Source organism: Coenobita brevimanus, chromosome 54 (genome assembly GCF_032717465.1).
Source record: "Coenobita brevimanus isolate Jiangsu-jjx chromosome 54, ASM3271746v2, whole genome shotgun sequence".
Classification (NCBI taxonomy): domain Eukaryota; kingdom Metazoa; phylum Arthropoda; class Malacostraca; order Decapoda; family Coenobitidae; genus Coenobita; species Coenobita brevimanus.
Window position 1 is genome coordinate 28,872,173 of NC_137007.1, and position 15,314 is coordinate 28,887,486.

At 50.9% G+C, this 15,314-nt stretch overlaps 1 non-coding gene across 1 annotated transcript; it reads left to right on the plus strand.

The window, feature by feature from the left end:
• The first annotated feature begins 14,574 nt into the window (after positions 1-14,574).
• LOC145401130 (5S ribosomal RNA) lies at positions 14,575-14,693 on the plus strand. Its single transcript, XR_013897542.1, has one exon. It is a non-coding gene; the product is annotated as a 5S ribosomal RNA (ribosomal RNA).
• The last annotated feature ends 621 nt before the right edge of the window (positions 14,694-15,314 follow it).

Sequence of the window (15,314 nt, forward strand, 5' to 3'; positions counted from 1 at the left end):
TTCGTGGAAGAATTCATAAAGTTTTGGTGCATGTGCAATATGGGTGAAAACATCTGAGAAGTGACTGCCAGAGTGCCTGGGATGGTAGTGTAAGGTCGTGTAAACATACCAGTGTCCTTCGTTCCCTTCCCTTAATTGTTCACAGTTTTTTATAGCTTGCGCTATCTCGACATCATTGACATCAGTACTGTAAAGGGTTGTTCAAAGCCGGGGGTTATTAAGAGGTTAATGGAATTGAAGTACACACTCCCTTGGAGACATCCCCCCTAGTACGGAGCCATGGCCCCACCCCCACCCCAGAAGGAGACCATGGAGGGGCAGGTAGAGAGCGCGCCAGGTCCAAGCGATATGCCCAGGTACACCACAGCCCTACGCCCCTCTTCCCCTCAACACTGCCAACGACAACTAAACAGTCCCGGCCAACTACATCTCAGCCAGGCCAGCCCTCGCCAGGATTGGGGTGGGACTTGTCTACAGGCAGTCCCAAGCAGCACCACTTTATCGGCCACTATCCATACTGGGGAAGGAGCGGCCACTGTACACCCTTCTGCTGCAGTCACTTGTGGAACCAGCCCTGCAGTGGTGGCCACTGTACGTCCCGGGTTGGACGTGACGGCCACTGTACACATGTCAGCTGGCAAGCCAGGGAAAGGCAGAACCGCAACATCGGCCACTGTCCACGTTGGGGAAGGGTCGGCCACTTTACGCCCTTTGTCTGACTCCTTCCCCTCCGGGAGCAGCACCGCGGTATCGGCTACTGTCCATACCGGGGAAGGGTCGGTCACTGTGCGCCCTTCTGCTGCTGCCCTCAGAGCCTGTGGAACCGCGACGTCGGCCACTGTACGCCCTTCATCTGCGGTCTCTAGGGCTTCCCCGTCGGAGGAAGTCCCTGGCTTAGCCCACTTGTCGCCCAGAGGCTGAGTGGGATGCCCTTCTCACTCTCCCCACAGGTGTGGTCCCCAGGAGGAGCTGCCCTTTGAGGAGTGGTGGTAGGGCCCAATCCCAGGAGAGGGAGTCCACGCCCTATGAGTCGCCCCTGGATGACGCCCGGCACTGACGGAGGCCACCCAGAAGGGATGCCGCAGGCAACTCCTGACGGCGGTCCAGCCCAGTGGTGACCACAGCCCCCAGCCACCTAGGGACGCACCCAGGACTCCAGGGCGGAACCTCCTGAGCCCGTCCCGCCGACGACCCTCCGCCAGGAGCAGACAGCAGCAGGCACGACTCCTGGCCTTGTTTGGCCCCAGTCCCGAGGGCCACCTGTCAGGTCAAGGCCCCACTAAGGAAGGGCCTCCCTGCACCCTGGACCGTGACCACACCTGGGCTACCTCACCTCCTGCAGCAGTCCCATGTCCCGTACAGGAGGGCACGCCCGAGGACCAGCCCCCTACGCCCAGGCGCCACCTCTGATTAAGCCCACGTTTCAGCAGCGCAAGAACCCCACTAGTGTAAAAACAGTGACTCGCTACAGAACAAGGACTGACTGTGCCTGTGTTATATGGCTTGTTCACATCAGTGGTACAGTGATGACTGACAGTGTTCATACCCATCGCAGTGACACCTCTAATGTACAGCAAGAATTACCTAAGTCTGAAAGTAATGAGTGGTACACTAGGACTGTACAGGAAGAACTATATAGACTGTGCCCATAACTCCTATGTACTATTAGTGAATATTGTTGACTGATGGTGATTACCCTTGTATGTATTATGTGCAGTAATTATTGTGTACCAAAAGCCTGACATTGTCCACATAATCTATATTGTATATACTTGCTGTATATTGTAAGGGACTCGGAATTAAGGCATATATGTGTTAGGCCAGTCAGCCGAGTTTTTATGCCCTGTTCCTCTTGTTGTGCATTCTAGTTCCTGTCTCGAAAGAGGACCCCGCTCAGTAGCTAGTGTTCTTAGGATGAGAAGTCGACTTAAAAACACCTAGCATAACACTGGTAGCCAGCAGTGATTCTTGACCCGATCAGAATGCAGAGAGGAGCCAAAAACAGGGAAATCTAGCACAATGACGACCAAACCCCACATCCAACTGGCCAAAATTGATCCCGAATAGTACGACATCAATGTATACCTGGCTGTGGTTAAACCCATACTGGACATAGGCTTTGAAAATGACATGGAGAAAATAGCTGTCACTCTGCCACACCTGAGCAAGGCAGTATTAAGCATAGCCTCAAAAATTGTCCCGGGACTAAAACAGGAAAAATTCGTACAAATTGTGAATGGTGATCACGCCATCCCTGGGCAAAGTTATAGCCCTATTGCAACTAGATGCCCTCACATTTGACGGAAACCTGGACGATACCCTCATCCAGGCCAGGCGACTCATCACCGCTGCCTACCCGGAGACCGACGCAGTCAACCGGAAACAACACATATTTAACACCCTGTTGAGGATCCTCCATAGCACAATAAGAGAACACTTCACCATCTATGACCCCTCGGGAGATCTCAACCGGGACATGCAACTTGTGTGGCGCCTCCTAGCCGCACGCCTCATCCCCCAGCCAATCATTGCAGTAAGCAAATTCTGTACCCACAAGATGCCTCAACAACAACAACAACCACCCCCCTCCCAACCTAATCATGAACCAACACTGTCCGAGAGCATATCCTTCAAAGAGACGCCCCAGTCCCAAGGAAAGCCCAAATTATTATCCATCAACCCATGGGAGTCCACTGCCTGCAGCCATAGCTGCCCCCCCCCCCACGACATACGTGAACAACTGAAGGCTGCATAGCGCAGGGCGACCACCCAGGGGCACCGAAGGGTCTTGCACTAGAAGACAACGGCCCCGAAGACGATGTTCCACCTACCACCTACACCAATCCTGGGGAAATGGAGCCTGGAGAGGAGGATGCCACACAGCAAATGGATTTTTAGGTCTGTCCCCACACTTCCCCATGGTGGCGGGGCCATCTCACAGAAATGCCGTCCCCCAGTCTACAACAAAGTGAGGCTGAATGGGGTAAAGCCGAGGCTGCTGGTCAACACAGGAGCGGCCAGATCTTGTTTCCATACGCATTTCTACTCTTGCCACACCTCAGCCTTTGGCCCGCTCTTCCCCACCTCAGCCCACCTCATAGATGTGGGATGGCCCCCGGCCAATATGTGGGGAGACCTGGGCCCTTTGGACAGACACACACCAACAAGTCTCCACCAAGCACAAATTCATCGTTTGACTCTACCTGCCATGCCTATGACGGCTATCTGGGGCTGGAACTCTTACAGAAACTCCACGCGAACATTGACTGCCACAAGTGGCGCCTCCAATTTCTAAGACATCCAGCTTCCCTGCCCAGTCACTGTGCATGTGCACACCACCCCCCCTTACCCCCCCACCCTACCCTCCACCCTACCTCCCACCCCTGCCCCTGCCCAGCCACTCTGCACATGCACACCACCCCCCTTACCCCCCCACCCTGTCCTCTCCCCTACCCTTCATCCCCGCCCAACAAACCCCCCACCCCACCCCACTTTCCCCACAACCATCGCTTCTGCCATAACTATTCCCCCCAACACGAGGCCTGGCTACAACTGAACATACCCAGCAGCACCTCCGTCCTGTTCTTGCCCAGCCTACCACCAGGGGCTTTCTCCTGCTTACTATCACCCACCTTTTTTTCCCCCCACCTTCGAGCAGTGTGAGTCGCGAATCTCACCACCACGCTGCTCACCCTCTCTTGAGGACTAATAGTGGGAGGTATGGAGGAAACTGAGCCTTCTGACACCTCCCCCCTTTCACCTGCCACCCTACCCCCCCTACCTGAACACCTCTCACCTCACCAGACTAACAGCCTTCAACAACTCCTCCTGGACTTTCAAGACCTATTTTCATCAAGCCCAGCAGACATCGGGTACACCTCATACCTCCACCATGAGATCCACACCATAGGACCACCCATCCGACAACCATCACGGTGAAATAAACCTAAACAACAGATGGAGGAGGACTGGCAGGTCCAGGACATGCTAGATGCCGGTGTCGTCTTCCCCTGTACTAGCCCGTGGTCCTCTCCTCTCGTCCTCGTCAAGAAAAAGGATGGCACCATGCATTTCTGTGTGGACTACGGTAAACTTAATGACGTGACCACGAAGGATGCTACCCCCTTAGCCAGGATAGACAACTCCCTCAACTCCTTGCACGGATCCTTATGGTTCTCCACCCTGGATCTCCAGTCAGTGTATCGGCAAGTCCCTGTCCACCCGGAGGACAAAGAAAAAACAGCCTTCTCCACCAGCAGTGGCAAACATTACGAATTTAATGTCCTCCCCTTCGGACTCTGCAATGCCCCCACCACGTTCTCCCGACTGATGGAGTCAGTCCTCAGTGGCCTTACCTGGGAAATCTGCCTGGCGTACCTAGACAATGTGTTCGTGTTTAGTTGGGCTTGGGCCGACCACCTCCAGCACCTCAAGCAGGTCTTCACACGCACATGCCAAGCAGGATTCAAGTTCAAGCCCTCTAAGTGCATCCTGGCTTAGCGATCCATTTTCTTCCTGGGTCACATAATCTTGGCAGAGGGCATTTCTCCTGACCCCGACAAACTAACTATCATCACAGACTTCCCCCTACCCAAAGACGTCCACGACGTGTGCGCTTTCCTTGGACTTACCTACTACTATCGGTGTTTCATGAAGGGTTTCTCCAACATCACTAAACCCCTCCATGATTTAACCAAGAAAGGCGAGCCATTCCTCTGGACTGAGGCCCGAATCACTGCCTTCAACACACTGAAGTCCAAGCTCATCACCGCCCCAATTGTCGCTTTTCCAGACTACACCCCGCCTTTCCTTCTGTACACAGACATATTCCTAGTCGCCATAGGTGCCGTACTAGCCCAAGTGCAGGACGGGCGAGAACATATCATCGTTTGGGCACTACATGGGCCTTAGAACACTTCCGAGCACACATATCAGGCACCCACGTTACGATCATCACCAATTATCAATCTCTTCAGTGGCTAAGTCAGTCTAACACAAACAACGCCCAACTAATCAGATGGAGAGAGGCACTGGAGGAATTTGACTTTGAAATTGCCTACCAACCCGGGAAATTGCATGCCAACGCTGAAGCCTTGTCGCGACTCCACATCAACTCCATCCACGCTACCCCTGACCATATTCAGCAATGGCAGAAAAAGGAGTGACCTCCCTGGATACCACCCCAGACATTTGCCAAACTCTACCGGCACGGCAACCACCTGTTCACCCAGGACAGACACATAGTCCTGGACCCTGACTGCCTGCGACGCCATGGCCCACCTCCACTCGCACAATGGCATCCACTTCGGCACAAAAAAACTCCTCCAAGTTTTTAACGACATCTATTGGACAGCCGGCCCCTCCAACCTAGCGAAGAAAATCATTCAAGCCTGCCGAGCCTGCTCCCTGGGAAAAGACGTCACCCGCACACCAGGGCCATCGGGAAGAATCACCGCCCACAAGCCAGGGCAATTGCTATCTGTTGACGTAGTCGGGCCCTTACCACCCAAAGCCGGCTACAAATATATCATCACTTTTGTCGACATCTACTCAAAATTCCTCATCACCTGCCTTGCCAAGGAACACCACGCCATGGTCGTAGCCGAAACACTAGTCCACCACATCTTCCCCTACTTTGGAATTCCTCAGGTCCTACACTCAGACAATGCCCCAGAATTTACCAGAAAGGTCTGGAGAGAACTATCCACCCTGTTCGGCTACCAGATCTCTCTCTCCTCCCCCTATTGGCCCCAAGGGAACAGAGTATGCGAGAGGAGCCATCATACCTTTCTCAACCAGGTGCAAACACGGATACAAGAAACGGGCAACAAAGACTGGCTGGCACATGTCAAAATTATACAATGGGGCATGAACACCTGCCCGAGAGATGATAGGATCACCCCACATGAACGGGTGTTCGGAGAAGCTCCCCTCCTCCTACCCCTATGACACCACCTCCAGCCCCCCTCCTCACCCCCAACCTCTGACCCTCTCCATCACCTCAAATGATGGTTACACCACCTACAACAGCAACAGGATCTCCAGCCAGACACCGCAACACCCAACCCCTATAAGCCTGGAGATTTAGTAGTGGTAGCACATCTGCTGGTCCCTAATAAAATATCACTACGGTTTGAGGGACCCTACACAATAGTCAAAGTCCCCAACCCCTACCAAGTCACTGTACAACAACACGGCCACACCCGCACACATCACAACCGTCACATGCGACCCTTCCACACAACACTACCCCAGGCCACACACACTCCATCTCCCGCCCCGTCACCCCACTGTCTCCAGCTTTCCAAGAACCGTCCTCTGACTTATACCATTACTATTTCACACTCTCCTCTTCCGCCTCACCTTCCACGACCCTCTCACCCACCTCGCCATTCTCCAGGCCCCCACCACTCCCACAGGACCCCGATGCTTCATCAGCAACCCAGCCAGACACCTCACCTCGTACTGCCACGCCACCGCCACCCAACACGCCTGAACATGCCCCAGAATCCACCCACACCCCCAGCCACACTACACCACCTCCCCGCACTACTCGCACACCTACCCAAATACCTATCACCCCTACAGCAACTCCCAGCCGCACCACACCACACCTCAGTACGTCACACCGCAGCCCCACCACCCCCGCCCACTCTCCACCACGTGCATCCCCTACTACCACCCACACACCCTTGCCCACACCACGTCCCCACCGAGCACGCCAGCCCCACCAGCCCAAACCCACCACACACACCCCCACCCCAACACACCACCACGCACAGACGACCCTCAAAACCACACGTGACTTCACCACCTCACCACCAACACCCGTCCTCACCACCACCACAACCAGATCCGGACGCCTCTCTCGCCCACCAGCCAGATACACAGCTACGCCCTCACCCACACCCCCAACATCACCCCAACCACCGGCAACTACACCCAATACCCGAACCACACACACCCCCAACACGACCCCCATCAGGCTGAGCCTACACCAGGCGCAGTGGAAACTTCCATCCACCCAATTCCCCAGGGAAAAGATCCACACCTACCTTAGATGCCCCCATAAAACCTTGCCCATCTCACCTCTCACCAGCCTACAGCCAGAAGCCTCTCACAGCTCGCCACCACCAGAGATGAGAATCTGCTGCACCGTCTGGTACCCTGCACAAGGGCCCAGCCAAAGACCAACTACTTCGACATCGCCACACACCACACACCATCCTGCACATCACATACACCCCACACCAAGAACCCAACCAGATCACACGGCACTGGATCACCCTCCTCCATCACCTCATACCGACACACCAGACCTCCACCTTTGACACATACCACTTCCAGCCACGAGGACATGACTTTTTCCCCACCGACAGTGGTGAAATACACACCCCTGTGGAGACATCCTCCCTAGGACGGAGCCACGGCCCCACCCCCACTCCAGAAGGAGACCACGGAGGGACAGGTAGACAGTGCGCCAGGTCCGAGCAATACGAGCCCAGGTGCACCACAGCCCTATGCCCCTCTTCCCCTCAACATGGCCAATGACAACTAAACAGTCTCGGCCAACTACATCTCAGCCAGGCCAGCCCTCGTCAGGATTGGGGTGGGACTTGTCTACAGGCAGTCCCAAGCAACACCGCGGTATCGGCCACTGTCCATACTGGGGAAGGATCGGCCACTGTATGACCTTCAGCTGTTGCCCCCTGCAACACTGCAGTATCAGCCACTGTCCATACCGGGGAAGGAGCAGCCACTGTATGGTCACCCCTGGAACCAGCTCCGTGGTAGCGGCCACTGTACACCCCAGGTTGGACGTGGCGGCAACTTTACCCACATCGGCTGGCAAGACAGGGAAATGCAGAACCGCGATGTCAGCCACTGTCCATGTGGGGAAAGTGTCGGCCACTGTACGCCCTTTGCCTCCTCCTCCTCCGGCAGTAGCACCATGGTATCGGCCACTGTCCATACTGGGGAAGGGTTTGCCACTGTATACCCTTCTGCTGCTGCCGTCAGAGCCTGTGGAACCACGACATTGGCCACTGTCCACGTCGGGGAAGGGTCGGCCACTGAACGCCCTTTATCTGCAGTCTCTAGGGCTTCCCCATCGGAGGAAGTCCCTGGCTCAGGCCACTTGTCACCCAGAGGCTGAGCGAGATGCCCTTCTCACTCTCCCCATATGTGTGGTCCCCAGGAGGAGCTGCCCTTCGAGGAGTGGTGGCAGGGCCCAATCCCAGGAGAGGGAGTCCACACCCTACGAGTCGCCCCTGGACGACGCCTGGCACTGATGGATGCCTCCCGGAAGGGACGCCGCAGGCAACTCCTGAGGATGGTCCAGCCCAGTGGTGAGCGCAGCCCCCAGCCACCCAGGGACGCACCCAGGACTCTGGGGCAGGACCTCCCAAGCCTGTCCCGCCAACGACCCTCCGTCAGGAGCAGATGGTGGCAGGCACGACTCCTGGCCTTGTTTGGCCCCAGTCCCGAGGGCCACCTGTCAGGTCGAGGCCGCACTAAGGAAGGGCCTCCCTGCACCTCAGACCGTGACCACACCCGGGCTACCTCACCTCCTGCAGTAGTCCCGTGTCCACTACGGGAGGGCATGCCCGAGGACCAGCCCCCTACGCCCGGGCGCTACCTCTGATTAAGCCCAGGTTTCAGCAGCCCAAGAAGCCCACTAGTGTCATTACAGTGACTCCCTACAGAACAAGGACTGACAGTGTATGTATTATATGGCTTGTTCACATCAGTGGTACAGTGAAGACTGACAGTGACACCTCTAATGTACAGCAAGAATTACCTAAGTCTAAAAGTAACGAGTGGTACACTAGGACTGCACGGGAAGAACTATATAGACTGTGCCCATAACTCCTGTGTACTATTAGTGACTATTGTTGACTGATGATGATTACCCTTATATGTTTTGTATGTAGTAATTCTTGTGTACCAAAAGCCTGACATTGTCCACATAACCTATGTTGTATATACTTGCTGTATATTGTAAGGGACTCGGAATTAAGGCATATATGTGTTAGGCCAGTCATCCGAGTTTTTATGCCCTGTTCCTCTTGTTGTGCGTTCTAGTTCCGGTCTCGAAAGAGGACCCCGGTCAGTAGCTAGTGTTCTTAGGACGAGAAGTCGACCTAATAACACCTAGCATAACAGGAGTACATTGCTGTTTGCATCAGTACTCTCTCTTTCACATGTACTCACAAAAACCAACAAAAGATTGAGCTTTAAATGTACGTTAACTTTCAGCAGAGAGACCTTACCAATTCAATTCATATTCCTCCTATTTATTTTCTGTATTTTTCCTACTATTTCTTTTGGAAGAACTCACTAATTAGTGAAGTTGTTAATTATGAGTTCGGCAATTTTGGGTTCTGCAGTATTTGAAAAATGTTTAAACTTAAGTTGTAGCAATAAAGTATTTTCCAATTGCTAAAAAATTAGAAAAGTGATCCACTTTAATGTTAATATTAATATAAATTTAAGACACCAATTAAACATTAATCACACGGTACACAGGACGTAAGGTACAAGCTACACCTTCCGTTCCCGTTCATGATTCAGCTCCTGCCGGTGAAGACAGTCAGGACAAAGATTCACTGTTCCATGACAATGACATGATTCAGCTCCTGCCAGTGAAGACAATCAGGACAATGATTCACTGTTCCTTGACAATGACCCTGAAGATAATGGGTTATGATTTTGAAGGATTTGCTCTGAAGGATCCTTCACCAGGTGCTGAATGATGATATACTCAGCAAGGTGGGGGGGGGGAGGAGAAGAGTTGGGTGAGCCAAGTGAGTCAGAGTGGTTACGTAAGAATTTTTTTATTTTTTTTTATTATGAGTTTTATTTTGTCCAAGCCTTGGTTAAATTTCATGGTGTTATGCAGTAAATTACTTATAGTGGCATTTCAGAGAAGTTAAGAGGCAAATGGGATATTGCTACGAGTCGGAAGTAACTGGTGGAGTGAAGCAGGATGATGGGCATGATGCTTTGCTATCTGTCTGTTGCCAGACGCCTTAATCCCCCAAGAGGTAGCCACAAACAAATTGCTTCCATGTCGCCCTGTCTCCCACTATTTCACTGCCCTGCTCCCAGCTCACACCCTCCTTTCTCATATACCTCTACATTCCATCCCTCCATCTCATCCTTGGCCTTCCCCTCCCTCAACCCCCCTCCACCTCATTCACATCCACTCTCCTCGTCAGTCTCGCTCTCCATCCTCTCCACATGGCCAAACCACCTCAGTGTGTTACTCCTAACGCTTCGTATCAAATCCACATCCATACCACAATGCTCTTTCACTTCCTCATTAATCAGTCTGTCTCTCCATGTGACTCCACATGCTCCTTCCAAATAGCTCACTTCCACTGCCCTCACTCTTGACTTGTGTCCCTCTAACAAGGTCCAAGCTTCACTTCATACGTTAGAGTTGGAATCACAATATTGTCATCAGTAACTTTTTCACTTCCATGCTCACTTCCCTGTTTCTTATCACAGCTTTCAAAGAACTAGCAACCTTTCTTCCTTGTTGCACCCTTTCAAGCACTTCATCCTCTAAACTTTCATCCTTATTCATCACACTACCCAAGTACTTAAATGCACTCGCATTTTCCATCTCCTCCTCATCCAACCTCACTGTACATTCAGTGACTTCATTTGTCTTAAGACTGTAACTTTACTCTTCCCTACAGTCACCTTTAGATTTCGTTTCTTACACACTCTCCCAACTCATTCTCAAAGCCTTGCAGCTCCCCTTCGTCTTCACTTAACAGCACAACATATATCATCTGCAGACAGTACCGTACCGAGAGTTTCCACACACTGCCCTCTCTCATTAGGGCCACTCCAACATCCACTGCTTTACCTTGCATTCTTCTTATAACCCCATCCATATACAGATTGAACAGCCATGGAGACATGACACATCCCTGTTTCAATCCAACCTTCAGATAAAAAAAAAACTCGGTTCACTATCCTCACGCACTGCTGCATTAGCACCCGCATACATACTTTTCACAGCATTCAGCAACTTCCCATTTTCTCCATATATTCTTAACACTTTCCACAATCCTTGTTTATTCACCCTGTCATATGCTTTCTCCAAATCAGTGAAGGCTGCATACAACTTCTTTCCCTTCTCTAGAAACTTTTCCACTAGAGACATAAGAATGAATATCTGATCTACACAACCTCTTCCCTTCCTAAAACCTCCCTGTTCTTGTCTAACTAATTCCTGTTATTTCCCTGTGGGGGAGGCGGTGGCTGAATCGGTAGAGAGGCGGCCTGCAGTCCTAATTGACCCAGGTTCGAATCCCGGCTGGGGCAGGGAACAGTTTGAGGATTTGAATTTCATAAAAGCAGACTTTCCTGATCTACCAGAAGACCCGCCGACATGTCGTAAAAGAACCCCCGCTAATACCAATACACCAGTCATGTATGAGACAGCCCTAGCATGTATTCAATATGGACGGTGGGTGTTAGTGCCGAAGTGGTGACATGAGATGCAGGAGGACTACTGGGTCTCGGGATAGGCCACTGCCCCCGAGAAATAGGCCCTGAAGCCTTTGTCCAGAGTCGGATACAAAAAAAAAAGTACCGGTATCCTACCATATACTTTTCCTGTTACATTAGGAAGACAAATGCCCTTATGATTACCACACACTTCTTTTTCCCCTTTTCCATAGTACAGGGGAAAGATTATACCTGACTTCTAGTCCTCCGGAACTTTTCCTTCTTCCCAGGCCAGTCTGCACATCTTCAACATCCATTCTACTACTATCTCTCCCCTATGCATCAGCATTTCATTACACATTCCATCACTTCCTGCGGCTTTCCCCAGTTTGACTTTCTTCATTGCATCCACAACTTTCATCCTACTGATTTCTTCTTCTCTTCTCACCTCCCTCCTCCTCCTAGCCATTCCCCAGCCACTTACTTATACTCGCATTACTTTCATTCTCTGTGCTCAGCAATTCCCTAAAGTGTTCTCACCATCTACTCACTTTTTCTGCCTTCTCCACAAGTCTACCATTTTTATCTTTCACTCTCCGACTAAGTTCTTTAACACCCTGTTATACACACCTTCTCAATCTATCATCCACACACACTTAATCAGTCATTGCCTTCCTTTCATTCAGTTCACCACCCACCCTTCTCATCACTCACTGCGTATATCAGTGGATCATTCTGTGTCTGAAGAGGGTAATGGCTATCACCATCCCCCTCCTGCCACAAATGTCCACTAGACCACTGCCATTCTCATCTATCTCAGCAGGCACACCCTGCTGTTGAAGATGTGAGGGAGGCGGTGGCTCAATCGGTAGAGAGGTGGCCTGCAGTCCTAATGGACCCAGGTTCGAATCCCGGCTGGGGCAGGGAACAGTTTAAGGATTTGAATTTCATTAAATCAGGCTTTACTGATCTACCAGAAGACCCGCCGACATGTCAAAAAAATACCCCCGCTAATACCAATACACCAGTCCTGTATGAGACAGCCCTAGCATGTATTCAATATGGACGGTGGGTGTTAGCGCCGAAGTGGTGACATGTAGAGGTGTATGGTATGTAGGAGGACTGCTGGGCCTTGATAGCAGGCTGTGAAGCCTATGTTCAGAGTCGGACACAAAAAAAAAAAAAAAAAAAAAAAAATCATCCACCTTCCCATTCCCTACTTTTCCATTCATATCTCCAATAAAAAACACTCTCACTCCTTCCAAACTTTTCCATGCATGCCTCCACATTTGTCCAGAACTCTTCTTTCACTCTGCTTGCGTGATCTTGCGTTGGCACATTCACACAAGCGCCCACATTTGTAGTCCAACTTTCAACCATTCCCACACAATCCTTGCGCCGACGGATTCATACTCTCTTTATATTCTCCTTCCATCTCTTGCACACAATATAAACTCGTTCTTTTGCCCTATCATTCTCACCCACTCCCGCGCATATACTCCATCCATACTCCCATTCTTTCACACTCTCACCTCTCCATTTACTTTCAATTAATCCACGTACATCTACTTTTGCACCCTCAAGCACCTGGCCAAGCTCTCTCTTTCACCTCATCATTTGCACCCCTTACATTTCGTGTCGCAATCCGTACCATGTCCTTTCTTCGGTGACTCGGGCCTTAGTCGTCACCTGTTGGTCAGTCCTAGACTGATGCTTCTTATTCGTATTTTTAATTTGCTGTTTTCCGGGAAGGGGCACTAACCCTCTGCCAACCCATTTGTTACGTAGGGAACACATGTTGTTAGGTATAAGGTTACCACCCAGCATTGTAAATTATTTCCTGGTTTACAGGAAATCATTTGGCTTGCCGCTCAGTGTAGAGCTACCCTAAAAACAGAGTACCACTACACTAGGTGAATGATTGGTGGGCGCTCCCACCTACCACGCTTTTCATGTATGACAATATCTTCATGTGTGTGTTCAATACCGTATGGCCTTTATCGAGTCTAAACCTTGCTAAAATTATACGTGTCATGCAGCAGACTGTTTATAGTATTATATGAGGGAATAATTTGGACTAAGAGGTAAATATGAGTGGGTATTGTCATGAGTCAGAAGGAACACAGCTATTTACATGCAACCGAGTTCGGCGTGGTATGGTCAGATTAAAGAAAACGCTAAACTTGGGTACCCACTGTGCATATATTATACTATCTATTTAGTATTGCCAGACGCCCTAATCCTGTAAGGGATGGCCATAAACAAATCGCCTCCATGTCGCCCTGTCCCGCGCCATTTTTTCCCTGTTCCCAGCTCGCATCCCCCTCTCTCATATACCTCTCCACTCCATCCCTTCATCTCATCCTTGGCCTCCCCCTCCCTCTCCCCCCCTCCACCTCACTCACATACACTCTCCTCATCAGTCTCTCACTCTCCATCTCTCCACGTGGCCAAATCACCTCAGTGTGTTTCTCCTAACGCTTATTATCACATTCACATCCACACCACAACGCTCCTTCACATCCCCATTTATCAGTCTGTCTGTCCATGTGACTCCATATGCTCCTCTCAAATAACTCATTTCCACTGCTCTCACTCCTGACTTATGTCCCTCCAACAAGGTCCAAGCTTCACTTTCATGCGTTAGAGTTGGAATCACAGTACTGTCATGTATTAACTTTTTCACTTCCATGCTCACTTTCTTGTTTCTTATCACTGCTTTCAAGGAACGAGCAACCTTTCTTCCTTGTTGTACCCTTTCATGCACTTCACCCTCTAAACTTCCATCCATATTCATCACACTACCCAAGTACTTAAACGCACTCACATTTTCCATTTCCTCCTCATCCAACCTCACTGTACATTCAGTGACTTCACTTCTCTCGAAGATCATAACTTTACTCTTCCCTACTGTTACGCTAGGTGTTTTTAGGGCAGCCTCCCATCCTAGAAACTCCTGGCCTGCAGTTGGGTTCTTTTCTAGACCGGGGCTAGACCACAAACATAAGAGGAACAGGGCATAAAAACTCTAGGCAACAATCTACACGTATTTTCACAAATTCTTCAATACAGTAACAGGCAGACAATCTCACTATATTTATGTCATCAACCAACGGCCATACCACGTTGAGTACACCGCTTCCCGTCCGATCAGCGAAGTTAAGCAACGTTGGGTCTGGTTAGTACTTGGATGGGTGACCGCCTGGGAACACCAGATGCTGTTAGTATAACGTTCTCCCTACGTGTCAAGTGGGGTTGGTGGAGGATTAGTGTCCCTCCCTGTAAAACAATTAACTCTAAGCCCTTGGCCACCCCGTTTGGGATACATGGCGTCTGGCAATGAATGAAAAATGAATTTTGGGGCTGCTGAATCTGGTTAAGCGTATCTCACATGACAGGGGATAGACACAATAGGTATATCAGGGAGAGTGCGTGTGGCACCGTTCACTATCTCTAGGCTCGTACCGTCTTATTAGGAATGAGAGTTCAGTTCTAGTTATTTCACGGTACACAGTCTATCACCTTAATGGTTTTTTGTCCTGAGGGGACTTACTGCTTCACCATTCTACACTCTTACTATAAGTTCTCTAAGGGTGGATGAGATTGGGGGGGGGGGAGCTAAGGATCACTATAGGTTGGCACAATCACAAGAGGGGGGGCTTGGTTATGGTTAGTCATTGTTGCACTGGATGTCCGTTTTTCTTGGCACTGTCCTTCACTTTAGTTCACTTCGTCACACACACACACTGGGTCTCTATTCATGGGCAAGGGTGGGCGTCGTCTCCTTCCGCAGACAGCTGGTGGGGCGTGGTGAAGGGCCCCTCATGCTGGCAGCTGGGGGTTGAGTC